Source organism: Gavia stellata, chromosome 27 (genome assembly GCF_030936135.1).
Source record: "Gavia stellata isolate bGavSte3 chromosome 27, bGavSte3.hap2, whole genome shotgun sequence".
Lineage (NCBI taxonomy): Eukaryota > Metazoa > Chordata > Aves > Gaviiformes > Gaviidae > Gavia > Gavia stellata.
The window spans coordinates 280774-302460 of NC_082620.1; the positions used below are offsets into that span (position 1 = coordinate 280774).

Genomic DNA, 21687 nt, shown 5'->3' on the forward strand with positions numbered 1-21687 from the left:
CCAAGGCTGAGCATGGGAAAAGTGTGATGCTTGTGGCACAGACTGTACAGGCCAGCGTACAGCCAGTGATTCTGTGGCTGAGACCAAAGTGATGCCCACAGAAGAAATTATGTCCCTCTGCTCTGTAGGAAGAATGTGAACCAGCCCTTGATTTCAGCGCATGAACTCGGGATGCCAACCACATTTGCAGGGGTGCTGGAAAGCATCCATTGCCCGTACACGCAGGCACAAACACAAAATCCAGCTTGCAGCTTCACCTTCCCCGCCCTCCCAGTTACTGCAGGACACGCAGGGCAAGAGTCCAGCTTTAGGGCTCTGCAGCTCTCAAGAAAAAGGATCTTATGCGCAAGATGTACACCCACTCCGCGTCAGCTCACTGAGAGCGCTCAACCAGGAGAACCCCAACATAGTTGAGATCTCCAGCCACCATCCTATAATCCAACAAATGGTGCCAGTTCCCATGACCACAACAGAGATGGAGAGTTACCGGCTGTAACCTTGGCCTGTTGCTGCTCCTCACCACCAAAAAACCAAGCATCCTGCCACGAATTCCCCAAAAGCATCTCAACATTCTCCACTCTCACCATGTTGAACAAAAACGAAGGAAGAAAAGCTCAGCCTTGAGCAGACCCATCATTTAAGAGACAAGCCTGGATGCAGAAATGGCTGTTGTTCAGCCTGCCCAACAGCGCACGTGAACTCCCCTTTTCCCATCGGCAAGCCAAAAAGTGCCTCGGCACAGATCTGCTCCTTGCACCTACTTCTGGCAGTAAATCATTTTCAGACTGTGGGTTGTTCATTACTCCTGGTTAGAGCCAGCGGTTTCCAGTTCACAGGAAACCAGGATTTCAAAATTTGGTTTTATTCCAAGAGTAAAAAGCAAGAATAGTTCTTTTCAAATTTTCCCACTAGGAAGAGTTCTGGAAAACAGCTAGTCCAGAAATGTTGTCATTCAGATTTATGAAATTTCTTTTTAAACTGAATATTTGTTTATATAGTTCAATAATAGTGTTTATTTTATCAGAGTATCTGGCTTTTTCATTAAAACACCAGTGGCACTTTGATCTGAAAGGGAAAACAACATTTTTCACCCAGTGCTAGCTAGAAGCTGAATTACTTTAAAAAAACCTTAAATTTGTTACTTTATCTTAACTACCAATGACAGTGGTGCATAGCAAGTATATTAATAACAGTGACTATAATGTAAAAGAAGATATACTCTAAAACAGTATAAACAATTCCCCAAATAAAAATAACATTCTGAAGCATTTTGCATTTTTAAAAGGCTTTTATTTAATGAAAACTCAGTGAAATGTTGTGCTCGGTGCATTACTGCAGAGCACACTGCCCACAGCCCTCGCCGTTGCCCCCTCAGCTGAAGAACTGCACATCTCCTTGGAGCTATGCACCTACCCCAGCTGGCCCAAAGGCATCTTGTTATGACACAAGACAAGGAGTAGTAGAAATTTGCAGGTTTTAAGCAGGTTTTTCTAATCGTCAACTATCTTCTCATAAAAAATCCATTGATTTTAGTCTGAATTTCCACTGTTCGGCTGCCAGTTATTAGATTTCCTTTTACTTACACACAGACTCTGCTATCCTAAACCTCCTTTCCCTCTTGTGGTGCTTAAGGGTGGCAAATGAATCATCTCCAAGATAACTAAATTAGCTGAGCTTCCTTATTTTCCACCCTAAAACAGGTTCCTTTCTTTGAGGCTCCTGTTTATCAACCTTCTTTCTGTAGGGTGGACCCCAAGACTGGGATTCCCATTGCACACGGCTGTAATACCCCAATGCGCCCCTTCTTGCACAGCTTTTCTATCAAATTGCTGCCCTGGATACAGTCCATTTGGAGACGGGTTGGCATGTCAGCACTTAGCAGTAGGTGCGTGAACTACAGAAAATTGTGAGGAACGGGTTCCCATGAATCAGAGTGAACCTGCTCAGCAGCACTGACTGCAAAAGTGGATGTGAAGCCAGGATGGGTTTCAATGGTGGTGGCAGGTTTGCTCCATCCTCCATTGATGGCTGACTTCAAAACACCTTATTGCCCAAATAACGGCCTGCCACAGTTCTCCTGCCCATATACCTGCCAGGAGCACGCCTCACCCCCCGTCCTGAGGTCGAGGAGTCCACGTGATCCTCCAGAGAAGATCACAGTCTCATCCCTGAAAAGTTTCTTATTTCCAGACAAAAGCAGCACATTAATTCATTTCTCCAGCAAACAAAATCAAGAGTGATGTCCAATGAACCAACTGAGGTTGATCAATATGTTGATCCCTCATCTGCAGGGGCTTCCCTCTGCCTCTCCCCCAGGCTCAGACCTGCTCAGACCTCCACAGCAAGAGTCAGCGGTGGGCAGACTGCGGTGGGAGGAAGGCCCCATGAAGACACGGCCAAGCCCTGCTCTGACATCCCATCCTAAAAGCGCTGGCATGGAGTCCGAACTAGCAACCAATAAACCAGGAAGGTTTAAGAAAGCAAGACAAGGCCTTGCCACCCACCTCAGCCACACAAGAGAAAGGCTGCGATTCCCCCGGGGTCTATTCCTCCTTCAGCTGGATGCGTTTTTATTGCTGCAGGGGGACTGCAGAAGCTCATCGAAGAGGAGTTTGCAAGATGATTGATTGTGGTCTGCAAGGATATATACCAGGAGAAAGTAGCAGCAAACAGAGCTCCTTAGCCCATGAGGGAAATTGCAGCTACAGCTTTGCCTGGGAACCCAGTAAGACACGTGGAAAACAAGATCCAATTTTACGAGGGAAGGTAATCGTCCCTGAAGAGTAATTGCCAAGAGAAGATCTTGCACTGTCTGCATCCTTCCCCATCCCGGGTGAGCCAGGAGCTGGAGAAGCACGTGCTGCAGGAGCACACACTGGGCAGGAGATCACCTTGGTTCATTCTGGCCATCGAGGTACGATAACCAAGGAGATACTCATGGACATCTCTGAGTGGATGGGTGACTCTAGGCACCAAGACGTCAGTTGTACAGACTTCTGATATACAGGTGCAAGCCCCACACGAGGTGTGATAAGCCCCAAGGAATGGGAACCCACCATCCTCCGGAGGCAGCTCCTCCACCCACAGCAGTCCCAACGGGGCTGCCCTCAGCATGCTCAGCCCCTTGCAACTTCTGTGCCCATGGTGACCCATGGTGGGCTGCCACGGCCATAGCTCACCCAGCAGGTCTCCTCATCCTACCTGCGGGCTGCCCCATGCTCATACCCTGCTCCAGGCACCCAACAGGACCAACTCCTGCGCTGGGGACAACAAAGACAGACCAATTTCTGCATGGGCAACCCCAAGCCCAACTGTTAGTGCCAACCATGAAGAGGAGAAGGTGCCTGCTTCAACCAGCAAGCTCAGTAGCTTCGCTCGCTGTCACAGCCAATGCTGTCACGGTGCCATCCTGCTGGTTTGGCAGCACCAAATAACAGGGTGAGGGGCTGGTGCCTCGGCAGCCCCATAAAGACCCCCCTGACATCCAGGACTGAGCAACCCCCCAGCAATGACGGTGACGACATGGAGCAAAGCCACGTGGGAGTGGCAGGTGTGGGTGTCTGGCCCCTGGCCCATCTCTGGTGGCTGGTGATAGCTGCAGCTCAGTGAAATGTTCTCTCCAGAGCAGCATTTTCTCAATATTGTTGTTTGTGTTCTTCCCTCCCGCGTGTTTATCTGCAGATTCACATGCTACCCACGGCATTATAAATAAATCTGCAGCTGCTCGAAACCAGCAGACGCAACTCTGGCCCGTTTCCCACCAGAAACCACGCTGCTCCCCACGGGATAGTTAGGAGATAAGTGCCTGTCCTTTTCACTTTGAAGATGCTTTCAATAAGCAACTTTCTGCCAGCGCTGGGGCCTGTCGCCGGCACTGCTGCTTGCTACGAGGGCATGCCAGGGCTCCGGCTCAAGCACTTTGCGTCTAAAGATGCATCATCACCATACCACCACCTCCAGATGCTCACAGCTACACTAAGATGCCATCAGGCTGATGATCTGCTATGCCAATGACCTGGGTGGGGGGCTCCTACGCTTCTGCGTGGTCTTCTTGCTCTTCAGCCACAAGTGAGATGAATATGGGGATCTCAACTGCACCAGGTTTTCCCATCTGGCCAGGTCAGGACTGAGACCGGTGGGCAGACCTGGGAGGGGAGGACAGGGCTGGGATCACGCTGGGTGCTGGCAGTGGGATGGCCAGAACTGGGGTTGGAGAGTGACAGGACCAAGGGACAGTGGCAGAGAAGCTGGAGGGGCAAGGGATTAACACAGGAGCTGTGCACATTGCAGACACACTTTTCTGTGTCCGGAAAAACAACTTCCATGGAGTTTTGTCAATTTAGACCAATTTAGAGCATCTGGCCCTGAGTTTCTCAGAAGTCCTGGCAAATCCTTCACATTCACAGGCTCCAAACTCATCCAGATAAAGAAACAGCTGGACAAATAAATAGCCCCAGAGATAGCTGGAGCCTCCACCCTCATTTTTCCACCCACAACTTTTTCCCTTCCCCTTTCACTTCTCACGCCAGCTCCTCCCTCAGGGTAGGAAACTTGCCAGCATTTTAATCCTGGTACAATATTATTAACACAGGGAGCAAGTTTCTCGGTTGACCCAGGATCGCATCAGCTGTGGCCATTGCTGGACGTGCAAAGCAGGCAAGAAGTTGCCCAGACCTCTCCGATGGGCTGGGAGCAAAGTCATCCCAAGGCAGACACAGCAAGGAGACCGTGCCTCGTCACCATCTCCCAGACGTGACCTGGAAGCCCACCTAATGCACCTCATCAGATCAGTCCAGGCTGGAGGGATGCTGCAGAGCAGGCTCAGTGCCGGAGCCCAGCCGGGTGGAGCAAGACCGGGATCCGCGCCATAGACACCGCAGCTTGGGACAACCTCCTCCGCGCAGGCACACGTGCTCCTGAAACCGCGTTTCTAGCCTGGCCTCAGGCACAGCCACACATCCCCGTGCAGGGAGGGGGGCGGCTAATGAGAAACCCGTCTGTCCCCCGCCCCAAGGAGCCCTTGCTGCAGATCTATTTACCCCTCCAGAAGTTGAAAGGCCCCTCTCTGCCTCCTGTGCTTTACTGGAGCCTTATTATAATATTTTTGCCAGCGAGAGCTGAGAGGGGCTGAGCAAACCCAGTGGCCCTTCTCTGCAGCCCTGAGCTTTGCTTTGCCTGGCCGATGGCCAGCGGAACAAACGGAAACCCAATCCCCCCCAGCCGACCCGCTGGCGCGGGAACAGCACGCTGCATTGTGAGCCGGCGGCTACAGGATATTTTGGATACTTCACTCAGGGATCCACTTAAACTCCAAGAGGGAAAGTGATTGATAGGGAGTGAGAAGAAGCAGTTGACTGAGCTGGGATCGGGACCGACAGCATCCCGCCCTGTGCCCAGAGCCCCAAAGGTCACCCCAAGGGCAGCCATACCAGGTCGTGCTGGTGGTCCTGGTGCTGCAAGAAACCCATCAGACAGGTACCTGGTTGTTCAACCACCTTCCCTGGAAAATTAGGTCCAGCCAGACTCAGAGACCTAGGAATAAGGGTGATGTCCAGTACCTCCACCATCCAGAGTGCCTCTGACCTGCCAGCCAGCCCCCCAGCTGATAGTCCCGGGGGCTAGCAGGGCATGGAGTGGGCAGGCCTGACCCCAGAGATACCACACAGCGCTGGCAAGGGAAAGATGTCACCACTTTTGGGGAGCCACAGAGCGTTTCTGGCCCTTCAGTTCACCAGGACATCACCCAAGCCTGCCTGCCAGCCCTGTGAAACAGGATGCAGCCCCAGAGCAGGCAGGGGAGCAGAGGACAGTGCTGGAGGCTGGTGGGGCTCATCAGTGCTCATTGAGACACCTTCACCCATCTACTGGGTGATGCTCAGCTGCTTGTGACAGTTGGAGACAGGACTGGTGTCAAACAAAGAGATGTCCCCAGGACGCCCTGCCCTCAGCACAGCAGTTCAGCAGCCCCACTGGAAACTCCCCCTGCATTTTTCCACACCTTGCCGGAGGGGCTGCCATGAGCTGGGCTATGCTTTCCCCATCCCCACCTAGATCCGTCCCTTCCCCTGATGCCCCATGCCCCGTCTGACCATATGCATCACTGGACCCATTCTCAGGGGACCAAACCCAGGGCTGATGCTGCTGTGCAGGAAGGGGGGGCACTGAGGCCCTTGGCTCCCAGTCCTCACTCGACCGGGAAATAAGGAAAGCAAGGCTCAGAGCAGAGCTGCACCTTGCCGTCAGGTATACGGCACCCAAACAGGTGAGCCAGGAGCCAGGGCCAAGCGTGGCCGCAACCTAAAGCCAGCATGCTGGGAGGAGCAGCTTCACAGCTCCTCCTGGTATGGCTGCCCCTCTTCTCCCTCCTCTGAAGCCGTTGGCCATCGCAGGCATTGCCCTGCGTGGTGCTGGCTGCTCCACTGCTGGAAAGCTCAAAACTGAGGGTAAAGCCCAACTCGACAGCCCCAGGGGTCCTGCAAGTTATCCAAGCACATGTCCTGCTAAGCACCCAGCTGACCATCAGCCTGTCCAGACACCGTCACTGACAGGCAGACAAGTGCTGAGGATTGCCCCTCTCATCTGCCCGGCCAGGAGGGATATGGCCCAGCTCTGGCTCTCAGCTGAGAGGGGCCAGGGCTGGGAATTCAGATTTTGTGATCTTTCAGCCTGAGGCCTCTGCTGAAGAAGCAGGTCAGGCTGGATGTGAGGGAGGACCACGGTCCGTCCGGTTGCCACATCGCCCCCAGTCATCACTGCAGATGCATCCTCTCTGGCCCCAGTTTCCCGACACCGTCTACCCCAGAGGTCAGCAAAAACATGATAACCCCACCAGAGACCCCAGAAAGCTGCTCCACCAGCACCAGGGACCCACAGTCCTTGCTGGCAGCATCTGTCCCAAAAGGAGCTGGGACTTGTAGGTGGTCGAGTTCAGCCGAGGGCAGGCTGCCGGGAAGAGACAATGCAGATGCTAAATGCCAGTGAGCAGGGGCCCTCCTGCTGCTGCCGGGAATGCGGTAGCCACACAGAGAAGACACAGATGCAGACATTTAACAGTCATTGCTACTGTCAGCACTAATGACTCGGTCCCTGCAGTGGCACCAACCCCATCGTCTGCAATACACCTTGCGGGAGGGAATCCCAGCGTTAAGCAAGCATTGTCCTCACCCGCAGCCAGCCTCATCCACCCCATCAGGACAGCCCATCAGTGACTAAATTCCCCACCGAGCCATCTCCCAGGAGGGTGGAGCATGGCCATGTCCCTCCCGACAGCCTCCCAGTCCCTTTTCCTCTCCAGGGGTGGCAGGGACACTCTGGGAGGTTGGAGACCCCATGCCCAAGAGCTCCTTCTGCACATGCTCCAGACCCAAAGGAGCCGGCAGCCTCCACCACGTGCTGCCCCGGTCCAGCTGTTAGCGTGGCACAGCCACCGTATGGGGCTGACCCCGTGGCATGGATGAACACACAGCCCACCACTGGAGCCCAAACACAGAGCCACTACGAACGGTGTGCAGCAGCAGATGCCACATACAGCTCCTGGCTGCAGCACCCGGGGGAAAGAGTTGCTTTGTAACATAACAACCTGTTCCCACCACCATGGTTGGGGCCAACTGGTACAAGGTGTAATGCCCAGGGTGCAGGACTACACCACCTAGTCCCCCTTGATACCCCAGACCCACTCTCCTGTACCCCCAGCCACTGGGGCGAGGCGACCTTAGGAGATTTGGGATGCAGCAGGAAGCCCAGAGGCTGCAGAGCATCACCAGGTAAAGAGCACGTGCTCGGCTCTCACGTGACGTCCATCCCTTTTCACCACTAACCCCTGCCCATCATTTGATCTGATGAGCGTTGAGGGGACCAGGAGGAGCGACATGAGCCCAGGCCACGGGTTTCTGGCCAGCTCTGCCTCCCCTTTCCCCTGGGGCTGGTGCCACCAGCCACTCCCACCTGGAGCAGGGACGGTGTGCACAGCGAGCCCCCATCCCACCTCCCAGCACCGCTGGCACCAAAGGAGGTTTTGTCACCCTGCATGGTGGCGCGGGCTGCAAGCAACTTGTTCCCAGCAGGCTCCGGAGCCCTGCTCAGCATCCCAATTGAGCTATCCTTAATGGGCTTCAGTTTTAATTTGTTTTTATTGGAAAACACAGATGGTGACCCCCCCCCACCCGAACATATACAGGGTAATAACATTTACGGGGAAAGATATTATCTCCAAACACAGCCAAAGCTCCAGCAAAAGCCCCACCGCCAAGCAGCGACGCGCAGCTGCGCCGCACAGCCCTGTGCCTGGCTCGTAAAGGCAGGGCCACACAGACCCACCGGCACGGTGGGGGCAAGGGGAGGCAGGACCAGGGTCCAGCGAAGGAGAATTAAAAACCAGGACTAGCCCCTGGTGCAGCCAAGCAAGCCTGCCAGATTAACCTGGTTAACTTCTTCCATGACCAGGTCTTTGCAAAGCAACGTGGGGAGCTGCCTGGAGCGGAGGGGTACCCAAAGCTGCTACCCCGGACTGGAGGGCTGCACTGATGTACCCCCCCCACCAGAGCCAGCGCCTGCCTGCAGCCCGGATGGCTGCTCTGAGCATCCCTGGCTCCAGCCAGTCCCCTGCAAAGACTTCATGTCAGAGCTCAGGGTGGCTGTAGGGAGGTGACGGCAGCGCAGGGACAGGCAGGGACAAGCAGGCACTGCTGCACAGGCAACCAGGCTACAACAGCCCCGGCGAGCCGGGCTGGGGAGTCCCCCAGCAAACGAGCATCCAGCAGCCCTTGACCTGCGCCACATGCACCCGGGCACCCAAACGCCAGTGCCTGCAGATGCTCCCGCTCCTCCGGCACTGTCGGTGCTGCTGCACAGAGCTCCGGACTGCCTTTCACACCCCACCGCTGCTGAGCACACAGAGCACGTGGCTGAGCGGGGATGCCCTCCGCCGCACACGTCTGGCTCTGTGCATCTACCTGACAGCCAAGTATTCCTGCTTTTCACTGTTTTTACTGACAGGCTGTAAATTTGCTTCTGGTTGGCAGCTCCAAGCGGGAACAGCTTCGGAGGAACCGCGGGGCCAGCTGCAGGCTTGTTTTTGCCAAGCTGTGGAGAGATGCCCTGTGCCCTGGGCTGGCCGTGGCAGTGGGGGGGCTCCGGATCAGCCTCCTGGCCACGTGAAGCATCCCCAGGAGAGACGCAGGAAATCCCAAAATCCCTACAAGGAGCTTAGCTTCCTTCTAGCAGCTCCCGAGGCCAGAGCATCGCTCTGCCACCATCCCTTTGGTATCTCTGGGAGTTCACTCGCAGCCACGCCAGGAAGACGAACCCTGCATCCCCTCTAGTCCCCATCCCCCCTCCCCGCTGCAGATAAAGCCACAGCGGAGCCGGCAGCTGCGGGCTGTGGGTATTTTTAGCGAGCTGCAAACGTTTCCTTCCTTGGGAAAACCCCATCCTCAATACCTCACCACGGAGAGGGCTTCCCCTTTCATGATGGGGTAATTCATTTCACACTAATACAACCTCCCCAGGCAGCAGGCTGAACCAAGGGGGGATGCTCCACCGGCGGGCGCTGCGAGGCTCCCACTCGCTGGTGGCCCTGCCCAGGCAAGGGATGTGCTCCATCCATCCACCACAGCGCTGCCCATCAAGCGGGAGCCGGCCAGCTGCCCTCCGTTGGGAAAGAGCATCCCGGAAGCAGGCCAGAGATAGGCTGTGGGACCACAAGGAAAGGGAAGCCCCTCCAGGGCTGGAATCTCAGGTACAACTTGCATCTGCGCCATCACCTGCAAGGGCTGCATCGAGGAGCTGGGGGACCGGGGACTGGCATGGGAGTGGGGACCGTCCATGCCAGGATGTCTCTGCAGGTCTGCAGACCAGCCTGGAGAAGGGGGCAGCAGCTTATGAACCAGCTCTGCTGCTCATGGAGCTGGAGGAGAGCACACGCCGGGGTCCAGGCTGCCACTGGGGTGGGGTCCTGGAGACCCCAACACTTGTGGACACTCATTTCCATCACAAAACTAATACAACCAATGTGGGTAATCGCAGAGCAAACCTCATTTTGTCGGCTGAAGAGGACTGTATCTATAAACCAAGGATGAGCAGTTGCATAGGTAGAGGCAACCATAATCTGGTTACACATATGTGGGAAGAGATTTTTGCACCCACCAAAAAGAAACACACCCTGAGGTGGCAAACGGGTGATTTCCAAAAGCTGAAAGGGATTATTAGCAAAAATTGATTAGGGGGGAAATGTAAACAAAAACAATGAAGAGTAATTACAGCTAGCTTAAGAAGGCTTTGCCAAAATCTCATAAATCTGCGATCATAAAAGAAGGCGTCTTTAGCTAAAAATTATCTTGGCTTTGAATAAAAGAAAAAAATTGCAGTAAAAATAAACATATTGTATAAATTAAAACCGGGGGAAGTTGGCAGCAGTAAATTAGCAGTTATAAGACGCAGACAGTTGCGAAAGGATGTATCAATGAAAAAATTGACTCCCAGCAAACATAAAGGAGAGAAAAAGAGGAATTCTTAAATACACCAAAAGCAAACACAACCAGAGCTGTGGAAAGGTGAGTCCACGGGGACACTCAAGTGTGAAGTCAGGCAGCAAAGGCAGACGCCCCAACGCACAGGGCAAAAAAGAGGGCAAAGCCAGGAGGGACGAGCAGACGTGGCGGCTCCAGGCTGGGGACCAGCAGTGACCAGGGGATGCCAAGAGCCACCAACGCTCCTGAGACCCTTCTCGCTGGCAGCATCACACCGCCCCGGGCGGCTGCTCGCCCTATCCCATCCAGGACCGAGGGATGTGCAGTGTTGGGGCCACGGTAGCAACTTCAGAGTTGCTTCCTGATAGCAGCATCATCCCCAAGACAACTATTTGCTCTCAAGCAGCTCCTTCGTGTGGTCAGCGGAGCCCCTACAGACCTGCGGGATGAAGACAGCCCCAGGACCAACTGCTCTCCTCTCCCCTGCCAACACTTTTTGCCATGCACCAAGCAGGGACAGTGCAGTCCGAGGATGGGGAATGATTTCATAGCATCCCACAGGGCTGATGGAAAGAAGCTCAGGGGTCTCGGTCCAACCCCATCTCCACCACGAGACCAGGGCAGCCGGGGCTTTGCCTAGCTGAGCCTGGGAGAACTCCAGGGATGGAGATGCCCCAGTGCCCCAGGGACCCGCTGCAAAGCGATGCACATTTCTAGCTGCTCAGCAAACCCTTCCTGGACCAGGAGGGTGCCCAAAGCATGTGGTCTAGGTGCTGCCTGCAGAGAGGCCACTCTACAAGTACCACAGCAGGATCTGTCCCAGCCCCCCCTGGGCATCATCACCAAACCCCGTGAGGAGAAACAACCCATCAGCTCTGCAAAAGCCACAGCAGTGGCCCAGACAACTCAGCCAACATCTTGGCAGGAGTCAAACCAGAGAGATGCCTGGGGCGTTAGCTGAGCAGCCAGGATGTAGGACAAAACGGCGAGCATCGGTGAGGGCAGATCCAGTGCCGAGAGCTCTCCAGGCCAAAAACCAGGCAGTTCAGCCCCATGCTGCGCTATTACGTCCTTGCTCTGCCCCTCAGGTGCTTTTGTCAAGGAGGCACAGCAACAGGGACGCCCCCCGAGCAAGCTTTGAGGATACATGCGGCAGAAGCATCGGCTGTTGGCCAGACGTAGCTAGGAGTTTGTGGCTCCCCTGCATCCCTCTGCATCCCCCAGCCAGCTGCACAGCTACCATGCACTGCAGGCCGGGCAAGCACAAGCCATGAGGAGTGCCCTACGGTCAGCAGCCGAGGTGGGGAAGGACAGACCTCTGCCACCACGCTTCTGCAGTGGGGAAGGTCCCTGTTTCACTGCCTTTTCTCACTGTGGGTAAAAGCCTCTTGCACGTGCCACAGCAACGCCCAGCTCTTCCTGAGCACGCCTGTGCAAGGAGGAGGTATCGCTCTTCTCCAGTGGCTGGGAGGGAAACTGAGGCAGGGAGCCCTCCCCACCATTTGACCCAGGATGCTCCAAGGAGAGGCTGGGGAAATCAGTGAGCATGAAGCACCTTGTCCCCTTGCAATGCATGGTTTTCCCTTGGCACTGGTCAGCACCCCCGGACCGTTCCAGCACATGACATTGAAGTGACACCAGGGTGACCAGCACCGCCCGTGCAAAGCCAGAGACATGCACCCGGCAGCAAACTCACCCACAGGCACCTGCGGACCCTGTGGGGAAGATGTGGCCGGCAGGGAAGATGTGCCCAGGCTGTGTCTGCACCCTCTCCCCAGCACCCCAGACCTCTTTGCATGGGTGCAAGGTGGGGACTGTGGAAGGATCCACCCGTGGCATCCCTGCTCCCTCCTCACGTGCAAAACCACCCTGCCAAGAGGAGAGCAGCCCTGCATCCTGCGAGCGCCAAAGGATACGCAGACAAACACCTACAGCTTTGCAGGGTTTAGGGCTTGCTGTCTGAGCCTCATAAAAGTTCCACTCTTCCAAAATTTAGTGTACAGGGTGAGCGAGGCGTTACCTGACAGCCTCCTCAGCCTTGACGTGGGAATTCGGGCGAAAAGACTTGTGCAGGGAATGCACCATCCCCCAAATTCCCTACTCAGCATGAAGCAGCCTTTATAAATCAATGTCCGCAGGAGGAAAACACGTCAGGGAGCAGCAAGTTCATCCTCCCCTTGCTGCTGCACTCCTGATGATCCTTGAATCCCACAAGTGGGATGGGAAGGGACCTCTGGAGGGCTCAAGTCCCATCTCCTGCTCAGGGAGGGACTCTGACCTATGGGATGTGCTTGAGCACCCAGGGATGTACCCAGACCCCTGGGAGCACTAAAAGAAGAGGACACTGCTCTTCTCCCATTTCCCAAAGCCGCGCTCAGTCCTCTGCCACCCCAGCACCCCTCTCCTCACCCATCTGCAAAGCTCTTGCAGGAGGTGCTGCTCCCTGAGAACATCCCGGCAGGTCTTGCTGCCGCCACACAAGAGCCTGGGCCAGCCAGCGGCCACAGTGGCCGAGCCATGGGAAACCACCAGCACTCTGCGCCACTGTTGGTGATGCTGGAGCAGATGGGCTCCTGGTTCTGGGATGCACAGGGAATTTATGGCAGGCAACACACATAGCCTGGGCTGAAGGCGGCCACATAGATGTCCTCAAGACCAGACTTGCCCGCCAGGCAGAGTGCGAGCTTGCACACACAGCTTCGTGCCTGGTCATCGCATCTTCTCCAGAGCACCTGGGACCACAGCACGCCCCGCAAAGCTTGCCAAGCTCCTGGTGCCATGGAGAGCCCAGAGGCTGAGATGCTACTGCAGTCCAGACAGGACTCTCTCCCTGAGGTGGGCTGTTTTCAAGAAGAGGGTGAGCACAGCCCAGGGCTTGGCAGCAGCACCTCTCCCCCGAACCAGAAAGCCGGAGCAAATCCAGCTGATATTGATCTCGGTGGGTGCAGAGTCTGCCCGCAGAAGAAGTGTCCGACATCTCTCACCATCCACGAAGCAGTGTGGCTGATGCAGCAAGAGCAACAGTCCCATGGGAGATGGGTTGCCACCATGGGCAGTGGGGCTGCCGGTCCCATGGGAGATGGGCTGCTGCTGCAGGCAGCCACGGAGGCACCAGGGCTCTTCCCATCCTGCTGGCAACCCTCCCCTGCAAACACCGCTGGGCTCTGCTGGCTTCAGTAAGTCCCTCTTGCCATAACACATACCTGGCTGCTCATCGAGAACACCTGCAGCACGAACGTCATCCTCTGACCTGCTTGCCCCAAATGCACAAGGCAAGTGTCCCCAAAACCCACATCCCGGTGTGCAGCGAAGGGGGGACCAGCCGGTCCCAGCCCTGCCAGGAGCATGTCTGCACCCCATCACACCCCAGCAGCCCAGGTGGTGGAAAACGTCTCCTTGGGGTGGAAAACGTCTCCTTGGGGTGAAAAACACCTCCTCAATTCACGGGAGGTACCTCTCCCGCTCACGGAGGATGCAGCACTCCTCAGTCGTCCCTTGATTTATCCTGCCCAGAGAGCAGAAGCACCGGGGCTGGCTGCTTCAGCACAGCCGCCCCCAGCAGAGATGCCGGCGGGATGCACAGGGCTGCTGGCCCCATCTATCCGCTCATGCTGCCGGGGATTTATAGATGAATAAAAACCCACTGGCCGAGCCTTTGTTTACTCCTCTCGAAGAAAATAATTAACTCTTGACGCAGTTCTGACTCACGGGACGTGGATTTAAAGAACTTGGTAAAAACGTCCTTAAAGCTGCCCTGCTCCAAGCACGGGCAAAAGCAGATTATAATATTCCCTGTATCACACCAGGGCAGCACCGAGCCCGGCCTCGATGGCTCTGCACACCTACTTGTCCCCGTGCCATGATGTGCCCAGGCCGGGACTGATCCCCAGGGAGAGTCCACAAGGAGCAAAGCCCTGCACCGGGGGCACTGGGAAAAAAGCCACAGAGGGATGGGAGAGGTGGGGGACAGGCAGGGGCATCCCTGGCACCCTGGCACCCCCCATGGCGTGCCAGCCGGGGAGGTGATGGCTGCTGATACCCAGCTGGTTTCCAACGCAGAGGAGCCGGGCGAGTGTGAAACAAGACAACCGGACCTTCAGTATCTTTTATGTCTGATAACTTTTTTTCCTTCAGATACCGCAGATTTGCCCGACGGGGGTCACTCACGTGAAAAAGCGCCCAAAAGCAAAACGTTGCATTGCAGAGGCACAGGTGACAGGAGGGGGCACCCAAACGGCTCGGCCACCACCGAACATGCGGCTCCCCTGTGGTGGCACCTGGGACGGGGCAGAGCACCCGGTGAACTGCTTGGGAGCAGAGCCCTGACAGTGTTCGCTACAGGGATGGTGCAAGGCTTGCAAATGCTCATTCAGCAATTGGGGGCAGCACCTGCTTCGGCCACCCCCCTAAAAAATAAGGGGTTTTCTGCTCCTCACAGGGCACGGGAACATCAGACCCTGGAAAACACAACACTGAGCAAAGCACCCCGGGCGCCAACACCCCCAGCAGCCTGGGGGCAGAGAGGACTCCCCCCCGAGCCCCACAGCCGGTGGCTGTCTGCAGCAGGGCCGGTTGTCATGGACGTGGCAGCGGGTGTCCAACCGCAAGGACGGGCGAACAAAGGACAGTTCACGGCTCCATCGATTGGGAGGTCAGACGGGTGAAGCGCGAACATCTGGTCCGACACTCTGCCCAGCGCTGGCCAAAGGACTTCCCCGAGTTTATTTAAACAAGGGCAAATCTTTCAGAAGGAAGCATCCAATATTGCCGTTAAATTTCCCTGGATGGAAAGCCCTCCCCAGCCCCAGTTTGTGCCCGTGGGGGGGACCTCGAGCAGGACACGGTAAGCACCAGCTGATGCCGCAGCAGCCGTGATGCCTGCGGCTGGGACATGCCCGCATACAGCAGGGTAACCCTGATCAGCAGCTTGTGTCCAGGCATCTTTGCATTTATTAGCATATCCCTTGAAACTGAAGCTTCACTAAGATGCGCATTATCCGGGAGATGTTTGCTCCCTGGTACCTGCAGAGGATGGGGTAAGCAGAGCCAGCCCAGCGCGCTCCTGCGTCGTGCTGTGGGAGCAGGGCTTTAGCATGAGGCGTTGGCACCCACTGCAGCTGAACGCAGGCTCGCATGTTTCTAAGCCAGCAAACAGCCTGGCCAGGCTGCCTGGCCATCCCTCCAGCCCAGCACGTGCCTGAGGATGGCTGGAGACAGAGAGGTATTAGCTGGGGGAAGAGCCCCAGGGGTCAAAACCGGTTTATGAGAAATCAGTCACCTTTGATCTACAGATTACGAGCAATAGCGAATCGACTACATCCCTGGGTGAGCTGCTGCACAGTTAATTAGACACGTTATTAAAAACATGCTCCTCTACCAGTCGGAATTAGTCCAGCTTCCAAGCCACAGAGTCCTGCCCTGCTAAATTAAACAGACCTTCACGATTAACAACCCTTCCTCCAGGCCGGTACCAGCAGACCAGGCAGAAGACACTCCTTAATCTGCTGGATAAAGCAAGTGACGGGCAGGTTTTCCACACCTTGAGTCATGACTGTAGCTGGTTTATTTTTATTTTGATTCTCCTTCAGCTGTGGACACCAGAAACAAACCCAGCATCCAGGACCCATCATCACAAGGGAAGAATAAACTGGTATGTCCTGGCTCACCAAGCAAGGACCTGATTAGCTCTTTCTCTCCAGGAAAACACAGTTCAGAGGTGTTTTCAGAGCTGGAGATTTCCCAGTTAGCATCTCCTGGCCCATAGCTGTGGACCACAGTTTCTGCTCTCAGATACACCATGGCTGTACTCAGACACAATTTGTTGCCCTGATGCACCGAATTGTCTCAGGTATAACCAACCCACCCTCCCCATCTTTATTACTCTACCAATACTGGTACTTGCTGCAGACAGGGATCTCATTAGCAGTGCTGCCCAAAAAGCAGTGATGACCCATTAACGTATTTTCCTATGAATGGCCAATTTTAAGACCCTCCAGGACATGCCTGTAAATCCATTTCTTGCTGGAGCACCACAGGAACCCCCCCATGCTCCTAATGCTGCTGAATTGCACGTAAAAGGCTTGAAACCCCTGGTTACCTCTGCAACAACTCTTAGGGTGACTCATCCGTCCCCCAGTTTGAAAGCATCACATGCTGCCCATGTGCTTTTCTCCATGCTGAAGCACTGTGTAGCGCACATCGCCATGATCTGCCCATCATTACAGCCAGCCTGAGCAAGAAGGTATGGCCTCAGGGGTAGGTTTGTGTCCCATGAGAACTCAAAGCAAGTCCTGCTGCTGCCCTGTTCCCCTGAACCCCACATCTTCACCCCACATCTCCACCAGCAGAGCAGAGAACGGACAATCCCCCTTGAAGAGCATCGCTGTGAGCTTGGTTTCTTTCTTGGTACGCACCCTCCGTGGGGGTTCGTAGCTGGCTGTTTCATCTTACGAGAGCCGCCCCGGCTGTCCACGAGCCTCGTGGGGACCACGCACGCCAGCTGCGGGTCCCAGCCCTCCCCAGCATCCTGACTCCCCGCCAGCCGGCAAGCCTCCGCCTCGCTCCCGGAGGCTTTTATTAGAAACACACAGTCACGAAACGTTGCAAGTGGAACCCATTACACAGCATTTAGTACATATCATTTGTATTTCACAGCCAGCAATCTTTCTTATTTCACAGGGAAATGGCTATTAAAAACCCTGCCGCAGCCGACGGGAAGGGACTGGTGCGCCAGGTGGAAGTGGGGATGGAGGGAGCATTTCCAGGTCTGGGATGGACCTGCTCCCAGGTCTGGACATCTTTCACAGCCACAGCCTCTCCCACCACACCCTCTTGTGAGATGCTGTTGGCATGCGGGCGAAGGCAGCTCTGCTGTCCGCAGATAATTCACCCCCATCTGACTCAGGTGCTTTTCGAAGCTGGGGTATGATTGTAAATTATTACTGCAGGAAAGAGAAACTCTGAAGCACTCCAGAGTTTAGTTTAGCATTGCTCCTGCGAGGTATTCTGGATGTGGGCAGGCATTTCTAGTTTGTGCACAGCAGAAATGCTGTGAGCCATGCCTTAGAGACAAATCAACTCATGGATTAGCTTCTCTCCCACCTCCGCCTAGGTGTTTCATTCCCCAGACCTCCAGGACAGGATCTCTGGGGCAGTGGGGATCCATGGCCAAATAGGATCGTCACCATCGGGGCAATGCTATTCATGCATCACCATCATTTGGGGCAGAGTAAGAAGAGAACAAAAACCAAAGATATGGTTTAAACCCTGAACCTGGCCATTCCCAGAAAGATGCAATTTCCTGAAGAAAAGGCTGAAAGTAATGAAGGGAAAACACAGCTTTCACCCATGCCCAGCTAAGTAGAAGGCATCTCATCCCATAAAACAAGAACAGTGACCCATCTCATCCCATAAAATGAGAACAGCAAGTGACTCCAGGATGGGCATCTTGACCCAGGAGAGACCTTTTCAAAATACAAATTGTGACTTGGGATGTTCAAGTTGGATATTAAAAGATTATTTAGGATATTGCTTCCTCAGGAGGGCTGTAAAGCCCTGAGGGAGGCCACCAGAGAGGTGGGGGATCTCCAGCACTGGAGGTTTCCACGACTTGACTGGGCAAATCCACAGCCACGCTGATCACTGCTGCAACTGGGGCATGGGGACCTTAGGGACAGGGACACAAGAGCTGGACACCTACTCTGATCAAAGACGGAGATGCCTTGTTTTACTGATGGAGTTGAAAAATCTTGTTCTTCTAGAAGGTGAGCAGACACAGCAGGACCCCAAATCACTTCCCCAGCACAGTGTCTCCTATATAATGATGCAAGCCACTATCTCATCCAGACCTCCATTTGCCACTCAAATGTGCCCTTCTTCTGGCAAGTGGAGCTACAACACACAGCTCTTAATTTTGCCTACAGGAAAGTTGGCTGGAAACACGGGCTGGGAAACACTCTCATACATATCCAGACCCACCTCCACATCAACCATCCAAGGAAGCAGGAGCCACCCCATCCCACTGACAACAAAAACCCTTCTGCCTACTCCAGCATGCCCATCTGTTTAGTATTATAACTTACTTGGTGGGGGGAAAAAATAGCTTTGCTTTCTCTTTATTGTGTTTTGGAGCAAAAATCCAGCAGATGCACAAAGACAGCAAGGCACAATTAAGGCAGGGTCTCCCTGGTCTAACACTAGGCTCACTGGTACAAGTGAGTCTGCGCCTTGGCATCCATCCTGCAAATTCAGAGGCTCACCCACCCTTCAGTGGATGCCAAAAGGACTCTTCTTCCTTAACCAGCAGCAATGCATCAAGTCAGCTGAACTTGCACAGCCCAAAACCAGCAAAGATACCAGCAAATGTCTAGCAGAGGCCACCTTCTCAGGTGAAAGCTGGTTTTGCCAGGGCAGCAGGTCCTTCTCCATCAGCAAAGCAGGGCACGTCTCCTGCTCACAAAGGCTGTTGTCATTGCATGTTGTCTCAATTCTGGCCATCAGCGGTCTCTCTTCACTCCCAAAACATGCCGTTCAACCCGCCTGACACTGTGCCTAACCTGAGGCTGAAGTAGTCTTGGACTCCCCTCTCCATTTCAGCAGGAAATCTGGCCAGGGCTCCTGAGAAGGAGGATAGTGAGAGCCAGGGAGAGGTAAGTGCAGGGTGACCAGCATGCCTGAACCAAGCTGCCACAGCAGACTCTGCTGTCACCTCCCCAAACCATGACTCTGCCAGCTCCCAGCTTGTCTACAAAGGAGGGGGTCCAACCATGCCGTCATTGGCATGTCAATCCACCAAAGCTAGGACTAGGACTAGTCTACACTGTAAACTCATCACAGGGCAGTTAAGCCAAAGAGGATGCTGGAGAAAACATCTCAGTTTGCATCAGTTCAGCTGAGCCACCACTGTGCCAACAGAAATCAGAAACGTGGTCAGGATATGAAATGGTGCAACGACACAAATGATGGAAAGCCAACACGTAATGGACACAGAGCCAATGACCCAGCACTCACCACCAGCTTTCTCCTTCTCGCACTGCCTGAAAACACTGGTACCTTGTACCTGTCAATATCTGTCATTGTTATGCTATATAATACCCTGTGATCGGTGAGGACAGGCTCGTTACATAATTTTAATGCACAAAGTCCATTAAAGACCCTGAGGTCACAATTTTGGACCTCATAATGACACAGAAAAAAGAGGGCTGGATCACTGGACTGGCAGCATGTAATTGCCCCAGCACTGATGATCACAGCCTGTGTTGGCCAAAGGGAGGACAGGCCAAGCCTGAAATGGCTTTGCTCATTGCTCCAAATGCATTAATTTCCCAAATCTCAGAAAATTTGCAAGCAGAGTCAACCAGGAAACAGGAGCAAAAAGTACAAATGAAAACCAGAGGCGTTTTGGACTAGATGATCTTTGGAGGTCGCTTCCAACCCAAACCATTCTATGATTCTATGACTTAAAGAAAAGGTTAAACAGGGGTTTTTTTTTTTAGAGGCTAAAATTTTACAATCTAGGAAGACAACAACTTCAAACAAAACCAACCTCAGAGTAACAAAGTGCTGGTGACAACTGGACATACAAAGGCAATGCATGAGGAACAGAGGGAGAGTAAGCAGGCAACTCATGTTTTATTGTGACTGGCACGAAATGAAGCAAGTTAATAAGGGAAACCCATGGAAAAGCCAAGTCTGGCATGGCTGAAGACACAAAGTTATGATGGTGGTGTTCTTTTAAGCGTATAGACAAAATGCTAAGTAAAAATGTTAAAATTCACAGAAACATAGAAAAAGCATTGACAAAGCCTAGGAACGGACATCTGGAGATCCTGTCTCCTTTCTGGGCCCTGCTGCACCGCTGCACCATTTTCAGGGCAATTTGGGGAGTTTTGCTGTTTTTATTCCTTACATGCAATCAGAGCTTCCCTTGCTGCAGTTCCTTGCAACAGTTTGTGAAGGATGGCCATGGTCAGTCAGTCTGTGTCTTTATTAGGAAAGTAGGATGTTATTTCCACAGCCCTCTGGAGAACAGGGCCGCTTCCTCCCGTTAGTAACACAGGATTCCTTAGCTCATACATAACTAACGACCCAGGGACCGTCTGACTGTAATTCTCTTAAAAATCACACACGCCGTTTGCAAGCGTCTAGCAAATAATGAAGACTTCGGCCACAGCCAGAACGGATGCGTCAAGACTACACAGTGACCGAACAACTCAGCTTGTTTCTACACAGACAACGGCCTCGTGGAGCTGGGAGAAGCCACAGACATTGTTTATCTTCATTTCTGGGCTTTTCAGTTATGACACTTTCATAAACAAGCCCAAGGAACCATGGCCACATGAAATTCCTGTATTACACCTCCACAATAGGTTGAAAAATCAAATTCTGTGACTACCCATTAACATCAAATTGGAAGAAAACCACAAGAAAGCTCCACAGCCTGGTTCCAGTACTGGTCAATGTTTGCAGGAATAACTGGGCAGTGGAGCAAACCTAAGCAGCTCTTTCCAGCACTGTGTTTCCAGAGAGCATCCCCATCCCCTTTGCTAAGGGTGGGGAGAGATGAGGCCAGAAGCACTTTGGAAGGCAGGAGGAGACTTCAAAAAGATCTTTATCACTTGCAACAGAGCCTGAGGAAGAGACAGTGCAGATCCATGAGCCCCACCAGCCAGTGGAGACCATGAGGCAGTGGACAACTTCTGACTGCGAAGTATCAGAGCTCATAATACTTCAGGGACTCCGATGAGGAGAGGGAGAGCTATGAAAATCAAACACATTTCACAGTGACAGACTCAACAGACTTCAAGAATTAGCAAGCAAGAGCCCATGAGGGGACGCCTGGGAGAAGAAGAAAGCTGGTGAGTCCTTGAAGACGCTAATGCCGAAGCATCTCAGTGCAGAAGAAAGATCACGTTTAGTAGATGCACTAGGATTATAACGTGATGAAATGGTAGGCATTCAAGGTCTCGCTCAGCCTGAAATCACTTCTGGGAAAATAATGAAAATGCTGATGTAATTCAAATCATAAAGAATTAAAGAACAGGAGTATAATTAGCACCAGTCAACATACTTCTACAGGAAACAGGTCTTGTCAAACAAATCTGATTTCATTCTTCACTGAGATTACAAGTTTGATTGCTGAGAGTAACCGTGTACAAGGCAGGAGGCTTTCTGACTACCGAAACCAGGAGGCGTGACGGCAGCACGGGGGAGCAGAGCCAGC

The 21687-nt window shown here is 53.7% G+C and overlaps 1 protein-coding gene across 3 annotated transcripts in view; it reads right to left on the reverse strand.

Moving 5' to 3' along the window:
- EPHB2 (EPH receptor B2) overlaps positions 1–21687 on the reverse strand; it is a 130908-nt gene that overhangs the window by 92714 nt on the left and 16507 nt on the right. The gene's annotated exons all lie outside the window — the stretch shown is intronic.